The sequence below is a fragment of the Amphibalanus amphitrite genome, unplaced genomic scaffold (assembly GCF_019059575.1).
Source record: "Amphibalanus amphitrite isolate SeventyFive unplaced genomic scaffold, NRLGWU_Aamphi_draft 001021F_arrow, whole genome shotgun sequence".
In the NCBI taxonomy this organism is placed as follows: Eukaryota; Metazoa; Arthropoda; class Thecostraca; order Balanomorpha; family Balanidae; genus Amphibalanus; species Amphibalanus amphitrite.
The window spans coordinates 111,291-125,000 of record NW_024882515.1 but is presented as its reverse complement, the minus strand read 5'-3'; the positions used below and the strand labels follow the sequence as shown (position 1 = coordinate 125,000).

General features: G+C 51.2%; 1 protein-coding gene across 9 annotated transcripts in view; it reads right to left on the bottom strand.

Annotated features, from left to right (window-relative positions):
• Positions 1–3,011, bottom strand: part of LOC122369262 — a 125,834-nt gene extending 122,823 nt beyond the window's left edge. For 2 of the 9 annotated variants that reach the window (XM_043343864.1, XM_043343868.1), the window contains exon 1: positions 2,763–2,991. The gene's annotated coding sequence lies outside the window, so the exon portion shown is untranslated. Of the gene's footprint in view, positions 1–2,762 lie in introns of all 9 variants that reach the window. The other 7 variants (XM_043343859.1, XM_043343862.1, XM_043343860.1 and 4 more) reach the window with 7 other exon arrangements.
• Positions 3,012–13,710: the final 10,699 nt, after the last annotated feature.

Below are 13,710 nucleotides of genomic sequence, written 5' to 3'. Positions count from 1 at the left end.
AAAATAGATGTCCGGATAATTTCGTTACACCCTGTATATCCACCGTCCGCGACGAGGGTGGAGACATGTCAAGCACCTGTCTGTTTATCACCGATAGTTGACGAGCACAAGGAAGTATCCAAAAATGGGAACGCTGAATATGTTACACCCTCAAAACACCTAGTCCCATGGAAAATCTAGTTTTTTCCTTTCTTAATGAGTGTAAGTGGCAAAAGGCCTGGTAGGATGGGCACGAGGAATGATTGAAATCAGCATAAAAATTATAAATAAGCCACACAGAGCGACCTATATAAGAGAAATTCCCCCAAAACGATCATGCTTAGAAACACGGAAGACAAAAACCACGCTCATGACGCTCCTTATAAAACAATGCTAAACAGCTAGCATCCAAATAAAATATGTCTTTCCGGGCTGATAAAATACAGCTGAATAATTTTAAACCACTGAAACTGAGTTTACAACAGTAGTTCGGTAAAATCACTGACGTTCCACGCGGTCGTGCGCCCCGAGACCAAAAGTCAACAATATTACCTCGGGACTGTCCGCGTGTTCGCTTGCATATGTCAGCATCTGGTGTCGCTAGTATGAAACTTCATAACCAGGCGAAAATTATTATACTTGACCTCAAAATGAAAAAAAACGCTTCATTTTCCTTTAAATTGCATGTTAAATGTAGTATAACCCATGTTTTCACCATTCCGTCATTTCAAAAAAATCATTAAAAATATCATTCCACGGTCAATTTCCTTGTTCAACGGTCAGATTAAAGATAATTTTATAGAGATTCAGTAGATGCTTAAATTAGCGTGCACTTTTTTGAGACGTGATGCACTAATGAGTTTTAGTGGGCGAACGGCCGAAAAATTACCTTCCGTTCCCGTAAATGGGAACGCCCGTTCCCATATTTGGGAACTCCGTTCCCAAAAATGGGAACGTTCCTATATTTGGGTACTCATGACCATAGTTCCACCTACTGACTTTGGACAGTTTTGAGACTTATCGGTGAATTTCTTGAAAACTACTGAAGAGAGGAATGTGAAACATGGACTATTTTGTGGGCTGAGTCTGGCCTTATCCATCCACGGTGTCAACAAAAAATTAGGTATAGCCATTTCCCATTTAAAAAAAAAAAATGTCTGGTGTTCAAAGTCACAACGCAATGGGGTGACTTTGAACAGTCTGTTTTTCATCATTTATCTCAGTAGGTGTGCAATTTCTCGTGCCGGTTGGGGTGGCTTTGAACACCCTGATGCAAAAAAAAAGAGGCCAAAAACAATTTATATGTGCAAAAGTCCTTCTGGGGGTAGTAGTCAAAACAAGGCAAGCTCATCAAGCAAAAAACACAACTTCTTGTAACAGCCTCTGCTGATGAATCAAACACCATATTCACAGAAATTAGCACACAGACAGTGAGTAAAAAGAAGCATCTTTCATGGCAAACACCTTACGTACTCACCTTAACACTTGCATAGGCACTGTGGAGCAACACTCACAGGATATGAAATCACTCGATTCAACTCAACTCAAGTGTAATGCATGCACCCGACTAGGTCTGTGCATGAAATACACCTGAGAACACCTGAGTACAGAATATCCATGGACACAGTTAACACTTGACACCCGACTTAACACCTTAATACTAACACTTAACACTAGGTACCTACACCATCTAGCGTCAGAACACGTCAGTCATGAGTTTACCCCAGCATCAGTTTGTATGGTGAGAGCTCCTCACTCTTTGGAGCCTGCCCTTCCTGTCCATGTCAGGCTGGCTTAGCTTGCACACCAGCTGGTCGATCTCTGTTACACCCCTATCTTGTAGCGCAAAATGTATGCGGTGTATTTTGGTGGGGTTACTTTGATCAACAAGTCTTTTGAATAACAAGTCAGGCACGAACAGTGAAGGTATGAGAGTTGTTGGCGCACTTGGTGCCGCACTGTATGAATCCAAGTGACGTAATTAATAATTGTTTCTTTAATTTTCATGTGTTTTTGATGTTTTATTAACAAAATAAACTAATCACAATTAAATAGTAAGGAAGATAGCAAACTTAAGCGTTTCCTGCAAAATATTTATTAGTTGTTATCATTATGTTAGCATAGGTACAATAATTCACGGATATTCTGGAAAATCGCAGAAACTGATGACAAGGGAGTCTCACAATCACGGATCTGCAGATCATGCACGTAATTTCCTGGACGGTCAAGCAGAGTGTAGCTTAACCTTCACTGTAAACGTCTCTTTGAACACAACAGGAGAATTGCTAGCTTGAGCTGAACTACTGAGAAAACTGGTTAGCGCACATTGTATTGGAGATATGAATATTTTCAAAATAAGTTTTGAAAACCGACGATGTAACGTTATGTTAAGCGCTGTGCAATTATTATTATTATATTATATATTACAATTATTATTATGCAGTTTATTATTAGTTCAGACATAATTCCTGAGAAGTCATGGGGGCTGTAGGTATTGGCAGATATGAGCTATGAGTCTGTAAAATAATTAATAAATTTTTGATCGTCTGTGAAATGTGGTCATTTCAATGTGCACCAACCAGTTTTCTCAGTAATTCAGCTAGCAATTCTTGTGCTGTGTACAAAAGACGTTTACAGCAACAGAGTGAGGGGCAAACTTAAAATAAACTTGATAATGAAAAAAACTGAGGAGATTAGGATTAAATTACAAAATACCAAGAAGTGTCAGCTTGGTATCGGCATACAAAAAAAGGTATCCGATTGACATCTAGCAGGTAACATACCCACTTGTCTCAGCTCCTGTGCCTATATTGATATATCATTCACCTCACCACGCGACGAACGAACGCCCACTGAAGCCAGAAAAGTGATTGAAATGACGGAAATTCCTACCCCTCTATGCAATATATTCACTAGCATTTGGAAAAACAGCACAAATCACCAACGCGCGCTAGATCCGAGCCGGCCGTTTCCTACAGCATGCCAGCGATCATGCTTTCGTCGTCAGTGCGGAGTCAGCGCGGAACGGCCCTGCGCGCCACATATTTGTTCAAGGCCGCTGTGAAAGTGTGGCTTAGAAAGTAGGACCGTTCCTTGCGTGATAGGAGTTAAAGGTCGGGTCTAAAGGACTGTTCCGCGCGCAATCGAAATCGTGGTCTGCAAGGCTTGCTGCAGGGCACGTAAACCCTGCAGGGTATATAGAAACATAGACCAGAGGGGTGTTCACGGGCACCGCACACTGCTGCGTGCGGTGTGTGCGGTGCGTCCAGCAGGCGTGGGGGTAGGGGATGGGTAGGCGGCTCTGACGGCACGGCTGCGTGCGGTGGACGGTCCGCTGTGGCCAGAGGGCTGTTCACGGGCCCTGTGTGCGGTCGGACCGCACACAGCCTCCAAGCTCCGCCCACTGCGTCCCTACGTCAGCCTTCCGTCACCGCACACAGCGATCGCTGTGGCCGGTCGGGACTGAGGGGTGTTCACGGGCACCGCACACTGCTGCGTGCGCTGTGTGCGGTGCGTCCAGCAGGCGTGGGGGTAGGGGATGGGTAGGCGGCTCTGACGTCACGGCTGCGTGCGGTGGACGCTCCGCTGTGGCCAGTCCCGACCGGCCACAGCGGTCGCTGTGTGCGGTGACGGAAGGCTGACGTAGGGACGCAGTGGGCGGAGCTTGGAGGCTGTGTGCGGTCCGACCGCACACAGGGCCCGTGAACAGCCCTCTGGCCACAGCGGACCGTCCACCGCACGCAGCCGTGACGTCAGAACCGCCTACCCATCCCCTACCCCCACGCCTGCTGGACGCACCGCACACAGCGCACGCAGCAGTGTGCGGTGCCCGTGAACACCCCTCAGGCTGTTCGGGTCCCTGCAGCATAGATCTGTGCTGCGTGCGTCATACTTGGGTGACGTCAACCGCCTGGCTCCGCCCACTCTCCGCCGGCACGCCGCGGCCGAGCGTCGCTGCAGCCTATTTCAAACGCGGCGAACCGTTGCGCGGGTGGACTGGTGATTGTCGCTCAAATAACGTTTAAATTGCGTTCAAATGTGGTTAATAGCAATGTGCCACCGAAAAGAGTGATAATGATACCCAAAAAACAACATACAAACCTCTTACAATAAGAAATATCGGACAGTAAACTTTAATCCGCGCCACTTTCGCCTCCTGCAGCACCGAATTTCGTGCTGCAGGAAAACGAAGCATGCTTCAGTAGGTGACGTCACACAGCCGGTGACGCAGTGGTGTGGGCGGGACTAACGGGCGACGAAGTCCTCACTGCGCATGCGTGCTGCAGCATATTTCATTTTGGCTGCGCAGCCGAACAGCCCTCAGTCCCAACCGGCCACAGCGATCGCTGTGTGCGGTGACGGAAGGCTGACGTAGGGACGAAGTGGGCGGAGCTTCGAGGCTGTGTGCGGTCCGACCGCACACATGGCCCGTGAACAGCCCTCAGTATAACGCCTTTTGGGGCGACTAACGGAGCAAGCTAGAGGGTGAGCCTTGCACGTGCGAAATTTCGAAGGGGTACCTCCATCTGACTTGTGCACGGCACCCTACTAACGGGTCTCTAGCGATGTGCCAAATTTGAGCACAATCGGCCCAGCCGTTCTCGAGATCTGGAAGCGGCACCCTGCACGTGCGCACGTGCAAAATGGGTCCCAACTGACTTTTGCACGGCACCCTACTAACCGGTCCCTAACCATGTGCCAAATTTGAGCGCCATCGGTCCAGCCGTTCTCGAGATCTGGAATCGACCCCTGCACGTGCGCACGTGCAGCATCAAACCTCTGGAACAGACCCTATCATGCTCAAGCTCGGGTGGAAACGCCAATCAGCTCGTTTATCGCCTTGCCAATCAGCTCATAGACCCGGGAACAGGGGGGGAGCGAGGGCGATTGTCCCCAACTTAGGAGCCGAGGGGGTGACGTCTCCCAACATTCATGCAGCGAGGAAAGATCTTTCCTCTTTTTGATGACTACACCGAACAGTAGGTAAGCAGAAAACTGAAGTGGTCGAATTTCGACTCGAAGAGAGGGTCCGTCATTGGAACAAAGCGTAAATACCGCTCAGTTTTCGGCCCTAAGAAGACCCTATCATCTTGCCCTATCTCTGAACTCATTCGTAGTTTCGTCGCAACCGGCAAAACGCCAGAAAAAAAGGTGTAATATGCGTACAGGGCATGCATATCTTGGCTCCCTGTCCTTTGAGGTCCTGAGGACGATAGCGGAAATTCTGTGACGATAAACCAAGAGAGGTGGTCGAGGATCCTCCAGTTTTTTTCTAATGGTATTTTCTAATGGTTCTTCCGCTCGCCGCAGCGCAGCTGTGCCGACACCATCAAACAGCAGTGGTTTCAGCAGGATGGAGACCATGCTTGCACCGTCCTGAACTGAAGACCATGCATTGTCTCAGAGAGTGGATGTGAAAAGTTTTCCTTGCATATTATATCAAAATTTGGACCGAATTTGGAGTGGGAAGGGCTAAAATTAGTCTGGGCTAAATCAGTCCGGGCCCAAACTGCCACCCACTCAACCATTCGGACAAAATTTCTAAACAAAATAGGCTAACTTTTATTTCATACCAAAACGGCACATTCGGAAACCGTGAATGCTGGTCTTGTGTCTACCAGCAGCAGATTCGCGAATATCAATCCACTGCTAGATTGACGAGCATGCACGTTTCTGCAATGTTTAGACAACAATATTGTTGTATTATGGTCCAACCCCCGCACGGCTGCTGGCCGCGCCTGCGCGCGCCCCTGCCGCCGCCACCGCTGGCCGCCCCGGCTCCGTGCCTGTGAGCGCCTCTGCCGCCGCCAGCTGACTGTGCGCGCCGAGCGGCATGACTGGCGGCGCGCGGGCGACTACTGTTAACGCCAGACCCCTTGAGACCCTAATTTTTCGCGATTACTTTTAAATGCGTGAAGGAATTTCAACCAAGCTCAGGACATGGCCGTTTCAAGACAGGCCGAAACTTTTACAATTTAGATATTTTATCGCCATTTCAATATTTCAGGCACTTGTCATTGACTCGTAATGTTAAATTTCGAGCAAGATTTTCATCCGGTGTGTAGAGGCTATCACCAGTCAGTCTGTGATACGTTATGACGTCACAGCTAAGCCCCGCCTCTGTGGTCTTGGCGTGCGGCGGTTTCGGGCCGGCGCGCGGTCACTCTCGCTGTGGCGGGGAGCGGGGACGGGCGACGGTCGAGCGGTGCCGAAAGCCGGCGGAGTTGTGCGTAGCGTCTTGGCTGACAATGCCCAGAGAGCGACATGATGACTAAGGAGTCATAAATGCTCAATGCGCATTGCTTCTACAATGCTGATATGTTCGCTGATATTTTTTATATTTTATATAAGCTGCATATGACGGGCAGATGGCATATAACTGACATAAGGTTCAGTGACGTACCCAAGGGGGGGGGGCCACGGGGGCTAAGGCCCCCCCCCCCTGAGCGCCGAAGGCGCTCAGGGGGCCCCTCAGGCCCCAGGATATTTTTTAAACACTGGATAAAACGTCTTTTACTCGGAAGAAAAATTGATATTAAAGTTTCATTTATGTGCCCTGGGTACCCGAGGGGCCCCTGCAGTCATCCAAGGGCCCCCAGTTTCCTGGGCCCCTGGTCGCCTAGGGGGCCTCTGGTAGCCGGGGGCCTGGTCTCATGGGGGCCCCTGATAGCCTGTGGCCCCTAGTCGCCTAGGGAGCCCTGGTCGCATGGGGGCCTCTGGTCGCATGAGGCCCCTGATCGACTGGGGGCCCCTAGTTGCCTAGGGGGCCCTGATAGCCGGGGGCCTCGTCGTATGGGCCCCTGATAGTCTGTGGCCCCTAGTCGGCCTAGGAGGCCCTAGTCGCATGGGGGGCCTCTGGTTGCATGATATTGAGGCCCCTGATCGCCTGGGGGTACCTAGTCGCCCAGGGGGCCCCTGGTAGCCGGGGGGGCCTGGTCGCATGGGGCCCTGGTTTCCTGGGGCCCCCGGTCGCCCCTAGTCGCCTGGGGGACCCTGGTCGCCTTGGGCCCCTGGTAGCCTGGGATCCCCTGGTCGCCTGGGGGGCCCCTGATCGCCTGAGGGCCGCTGGTCAACTAGAGGGCCCCTGGTCGCCTGGGGGCCCCTGGTAGCCGGGGGCCTGGTCGCATGGGGCCCCTGGTCGCATGGGGGCCCCCTGGTCGCCTGGGGGCCCCTGATCGCTTTGGGGACCTGATCGCATTGGCCCTTGGTCGCCTGGAGGGCCCTGGTCGCCTGGGGCAGTGGGGCCCCTAGTCATCTGGAGGACCTGGTCGCCTGGGAACCCCTGGTCGACTGGGGGCCCCTGGTCGTCTGAAAGTACGCTTATCACCTGATTGATACCAAATCATCTGAGTGGCTACTGGCTACTGGATATAAGTAGTGACTGGAGTAGGCACTCATCTGAAGGAGCCAATATCTGATAATAAATCGTTTAGCGGACTGACTCTGGGTGTAAAGAAGCTATTTTTCCCTGTACTTCGACCTTTATTGACAGGTCTTCAAAGGGGCAATGCGATTCAAAAACAAACAATAATCATGCTATACCTACTGCCATCCACGAAATTCTCAAAATGATCGATGCTAAAACACGTGACACAACTTACAGACAGTTCGTACTCCAGTAGGTCTACTTTTTCAAAACACTATCCCATATAGGGCTAAGCGAGAACTTTCCGACACCCTGATTCAGTGATGGGTTGCATAATCGAATCTCGATGGCCTCCCTTACGACACGGCGGGACCATGTTGGCTCGACCGCCAGCGTGCTAGCCTGACCTGGGTCAAATGGTTGGCGACACTGGAGCCAGTGTTCAGCTAAAGGGGATGTGTCTGACCTCCCATGCTTTATGGCTGCTACGTGTTCTTTAAGTCGCATGCTTTTAGGACGCCCGGTCTCGCCAACATACGTGGCACCACAATCACAAGTAGTCTTGTAAATGACACCTTTTTGCAAATCCTTTGGTGGTACGTCCTTGGCTTTAACTAGTTTGTCCCTGAGTGTTGGCTTCGAGCTATATCCTAACCGAATCTGGTGGGGCGCTAAAATCCTAGCAATTCTTTCGCTGGTTCCTTTGACGTAGGGGATGCTAATGTACGTACTACGGGGTCGTTCGGTTGTCTGGTCGTCCGGTACGGCCGGATCTGTCCGGTCGGGTCGCCCAGCGGTCGGTTGGGCTCGGTTATCGCCATCGGTCAGCTCCTGTCTCTGCTGCTCCGTCGCAGCCCGTCGGGCGTCCTAAAAGCATGCGACTTAAAGAACACGTAGCAGCCATAAAGCATGGGAGGTCAGACACATCCCCTTTAGCTGAACACTGGCTCCAGTGTCGCCAACCATTTGACCCAGGTCAGGCTAGCACGCTGGCGGTCGAGCCAACATGGTCCCGCCGTGTCGTAAGGGAGGCCATCGAGGCTCGATTATGCAACCCATCACTGAATCAGGGTGTCGGAAAGTTCTCGCTTAGCCCTATATGGGATAGTGTTTTGAAAAAGTAGACCTACTGGAGTACGAACTGTCTGTAAGTTGTGTCACGTGTTTTAGCATCGATCATTTTGAGAATTTCGTGGATGGCAGTATAGCATGATTATTGTTTGTTTTTTTGAATCGCATTGCCCCTTTGAAGACCTGTCAATAAAGGTCGAAGTACAGGGAAAAATAGCTTCTTTACACCCAGAGTCAGTCCGCTAAACGATTTATTATCATTAATATACCTGGGTTTAAATATGACTTTACAGTCTCATAGAGCCAATATCTTTCACGGTGCCGGAGATATCACAGAAAAAACAAAAAGGCTAAACTGAATACCCCCCAACCTTGGCCCCAAAGGCGTCATTGGCTAACACAGGGATGTGGGTCGATTTGCAATCGCATTTCCTCGTAAGTCCTATTCCTCCAATTAATACAGAGTCTCCCAGAATTACCCAAGCATTTATTTTCTGGCTAAAAGTACAATTGCGCTCGTTTCCTAGTGAAACATATAATAGCCGCGTTTACATAGGGCTAGTTGCCAGATAGTGGAATTCCGATAACGAGACATTTACTCCCCACTATTATATTATATACCTACATATCCGGAATTGGAGGATGTTCAGTAATTGAGGCGCTCGCTCATAAAATGCCGTGCGTTTCATGCACACTCCTCAAGCAAAAATATTTTTACTTTCCAATTTTCCACATTTTCTCAAGGCTTAGACCGTTACAGAGACCGTTTTAATTGACTTTGATGAAGTTGAACGCGAGAAATCACAGCCAAATGCTACATTAGGTTGTAAAGAACTGAATTGCGTTTTCCCACACACGTGGCGTTTTCTCACCTACGTCTGCAGGAGAGACCGGACCCACTATGCCCCCCCCCCCCACCATCAAAAGGTTCTTCATGACTCCCGGGGGCCCCGGGGAACCTGGGGGGCCCTATACACTGTGGGGGGCCCCTTCGAAAGCAGGTGGCCCCCTCCTGGCCGAAATCCTGGGTACGTGCCTGATAAGGTTAGGAAATATTCACCTGTATTTAAAGCCTATGGCCAGGGCTGCGGAGTCGGAGTCGGAGTCGGAGTCGGAGTCGGTCGGAGTCGACAGTTGTGACCGGAGTCGGAGTCGGAGTCGGAGTCGATTTTAGAAACCCGAGCCGGAGTCGGAGTCGGAGTCACCGAAAATCTGTCGACTCCGCAGCCCTGCTAGGTCTGCGGAGTCGGAGTCGGGAGTTGGAGTCGGTCGGAGTCGACAATTCTGCCCGGAGTCGGAGTCGGAGTCGGAGCTGGTTTTTGAAAGCCAGAGTCGGAGTCGGAGTCGGAGTCGCCGAAAATCCATCGACTCCGCAGCCCTGCCTATGGCGTTGCAGATAATGCGATAATGGGATGTCGGATGTCACCAAGTAGCTGCCGATTTGTACATCGCTATGCAACCATCGAACAACGCAATAATAAGTTAATTGTCTGAGCTTCACATCATACGGCTCGCTCGTATTTCAAACAGATACCCTACATCGAAAATCGTATTTGTTAGGAATCGTTAACGTTTGCTCGAAGCACGTGTGAGTAGTAGGTTGAGGAGTGATGGTCCTCTTGGTCCTATATACAAGAGTCAACAAGAGCCTAACATTTACTTGACCGTCTGCTGCAATTGACTCATAGCACGTGAGGCGTCAGCGAAATTCATAGTCCTTCACAGATGGCAGGGGTGTCGTTTGTACAGAGGTCGCTGATGGGCACGGGTCAATGCCGCAGTCGTGGGCGGAGCCTAATGTCATATGACGTAGAAAGCCTCTATCCAGGATGGAAAAACAGTTAACATTACGAGTCAATGACAAGTGCCTGAAATATTGAAATGGCGATAAAATATCTAAATTGTAAAAGTTTCGGCCTGTCTTGAAACGGCCATGTCCTGAGCTTGGTTGAAATTCCTTCACGCATTTAAAAGTAATCGCGAAAAATTAGGGTCTCAAGGGGTCTGGCGTTAACAGTAGGCGCGGCGCTCGCCATACTTTTTTTGGACATTCTTTCGGCCTGAACGTACCACAGTAAAATAAATCGCGTTTTCCATTGATTGTGTGCTCTTTCACTCGAAACGAACCAAAACATAACATGGCGCGGTCGGTTTTGTAATTACGTGACTGAGCAGCTTACAGCGCGATGAAGAAAATTTTGATTCAGGAACTGACGGCGCTGCTGGAATGACAGACGGAGAGAGCCGCCGAGGCCGACAAGCGCCTGGAGCGTTTGGAGAGGCTGCAGTACAGAGAGGAGAGCCCTCCGCGGGGACCGGGACGGACACGACGGCCGGAGTGTCAGAGTCGGGGGCTGAGCGAGGCGCTGATGGATCCGTTGGACCAGCTGCCGCCGCCCGCCGGACTGTCTGCCTGCCGGCGTCGGCGACTCCGGCCCCACAACCGAAGTCGGCCTCGACGTGCCAGGCCCGTGCCGAGTGCAGTGTGCGCGACAGTGAGACAGGAGCGGTGAGCAGGCTGGAGGACTCTGAGCCGACGCTCAGACACGCCGTGACAGTGGGGGCAACGTGGGGTGCCCGTGTCACGTGCCCAGACCTCTGCGGCACCAAGGGACATTTCGTGGCCCACCTGTCGGCCTACAAGAGGGACCGCAGTCGGCCGAGTGTCGCCCATGCCACCGCCGCCACAAATCGTCAGTTTCTTGAGCGTTGCCCTACCTGTGGCCGTCGCCAGCACGCCGGCGGAGACACGTGTCGCGCCGCTGGCGCCATCTGTCGTGCGTGTGGCGAACCAGGACATTTGGAGGCCCAGCCGCCAGCACCGCCGAGTCGCCGCCGCCGGCGGGCACCGGCCAAGCCGGCTGTAGTCATGCGGCGCAGCCTACCGAGCTGGCTGACGCCCACGGAGCCTCGCCGCCGCTGGCGGGAGACCTGCCAGTACGGAGTGGGGACGGAGACCCGCCCGAACAAATGGTAGCGGCTCACGCCGCCGCGCAGCTCCTCCGTACGCCGCAGGGATGCGTGTCCGCCGGTGACAAGTCCGACCGGCGCGGTGACACGAACCTCGGTGACACCACCCTCCACTCGGTCGAGGTGGTGGATGACCTGCTCGGTCCGACCGTCGATAACGAGGTGTGGGAGGATGCTGAGGACCCGCTTCACGCAGCTGCCGTCGCAGCTATGCTCGCTGAGCGGGATACGGAGTGCGACGCGCGTCTGCCGCCGCTCGTGGACCCGAGTCTAGGGGTGACCAGAGCCGCCGCTGACCGCGACCCGTGGCCGCCACCGACACCGGAGCGACGCCTGCCGCGGACCTCCCCGTGCGACGGCGGGCGCGTCCGCTGCAAGAAGCGCCCGAGACGCCGCGGAAGAGAGCGCAGGCGCCGCCGTCTCCACCGCGCCATGGATGAAGTATTCCTGGATAGGACACTCCCTATTCCCCAACACTAGCGCCGGCGACCAAGCGGCCGCCCTGGTGGCGGAGCTCCGAAACATCGGCGGCGAGTGCGCCGGCGGCCGCCGCATTGGCGTGCGTGCTAAAAACGCGGTAATGGATGGCGAAATTAGCGAACTTTAGCTCATAAGACACGATTTAAGAGACTTCACACATATTTTAAGTTCTTTCTTATAATTATTATGGCTCCATTTAGTCACTATCACATACGGAATCATTACCTGATGCCCATAAACTGAGCCGGTATTCTTGACTTGCCGATGCAATTTATCATCAAATATCATCGTTCCTCGGCAGTCAAACAAGTTCCTATTGATGATTTAATACAAATATCAACTTATTTTCATGTTATCGCATAAAACTTCACTTTATTCTAACATTGGCTCTTCGGCTGTAATCACGAACCCTCACTTGTCAGCAGAATTTAAGCAACTTCTTATATCAAAACTGGGAAAAGAATATTTCCATGACATTCCTCAACACCTGTTCTACCAGGTTCACAAAAATTTTCATCAAAATCGGTTACAGGTAAGTAATAAACGACAAAAGTATACAAAAAGACACGCTCCGCCCATAGCCCGCAATGCTAAAATAACGCCAGCGCCCTCGCCGTCGGGAAATCCGCCGCCGCCGCCGGGTGGTCGGAAAATCGGCGGAGTGTCCAATCCAGGAATACCTAATCCATGACCGCGCTGCGGTGGCCTTGTGCGCCCGGACCCCGGAGGGTCTGCTGTGGCGCCTTGGGGTGAAGACGATGTGATCGTCTTGGGGGGAGGTGTTGTATTATGGTCCAACCCCCCACGGCTGCTGGCCGTGCCTGCGCGCGCCCCTGCCGCCGCCACCGCTGGCCGCCCCGGCTCCGTGCCTGTGAGCGCCTCTGCCGCCGCCAGCTGACTGTGCGCGCCGAGCGGCATGACTGGCGCGGGCGACTAGGCGCGGCGCTCGCCATACTTTTTTTTGGACATTCTTTCGGCCTGAACGTATCACAGTAAAATAAATCGCGTTTTCCATTGATTGTGTGCTCTTTCACTCGAAACGAACCAAAACATAACAAATATCTTCTAAATAAAAATTATTCACTTTTTAAATGTAATATATCACAAAAAGGCAAGTAAATGAAGTCAATATGAAGCCACTGCCAGCTTTTACAAAAAAAAAACCAAATGCATGAAAATTGTCTTTTCCTGATGAAGGAAAACTTTTCTATGGCGGGAACAGCAAATTAGGTATCATTGCGCTATTGCAACGATTATGGCGCAGGCCACTTATGCACATGTGCTACAGCCGTCAAACCAACAATACATCATTCTTAGTTAAAAAAAAATCGTAGAGCCAAAGCACATAGAGAAGGTAATTGTGTCCTGCTGAATGTGAGGTTTGTTCAAAAATTGCTAACTTATTCCCCACATCTCGTCGAATACTGCTGTTTTTTCAGGCTGGGGATGACACCAGAGCGGGTAAAAAACCAGCATCTTGAGGCATAATTCTTTTACAAATAAAAACCAGGGCAGTTGGACAATGATAAAGGCTTGATTAATGATAATCATTTTCATCATGCATATTGTGTAACTGTGATATCCAGTGGGATGCTTACATTAAATGCTTCATACAGTTATTGCTTACTGCTGATTAAAAATGACATGCTTTTTGGATATTTTTCTTAAACTTAGAATGTGAAATATTTTTGTGTAGACTTGCAGATTTTGGGGTGCTTCTGCCAGTGAGGGGTGCATTTTTTGGCTCAGAGGATGCTCGAGCATTCCCATACCCCCCTCCCCTCCCCCAATTATCCGCCTTTGTGGACTATGAAGAACCCATACTGATTTCTTCTGGCCTTGAA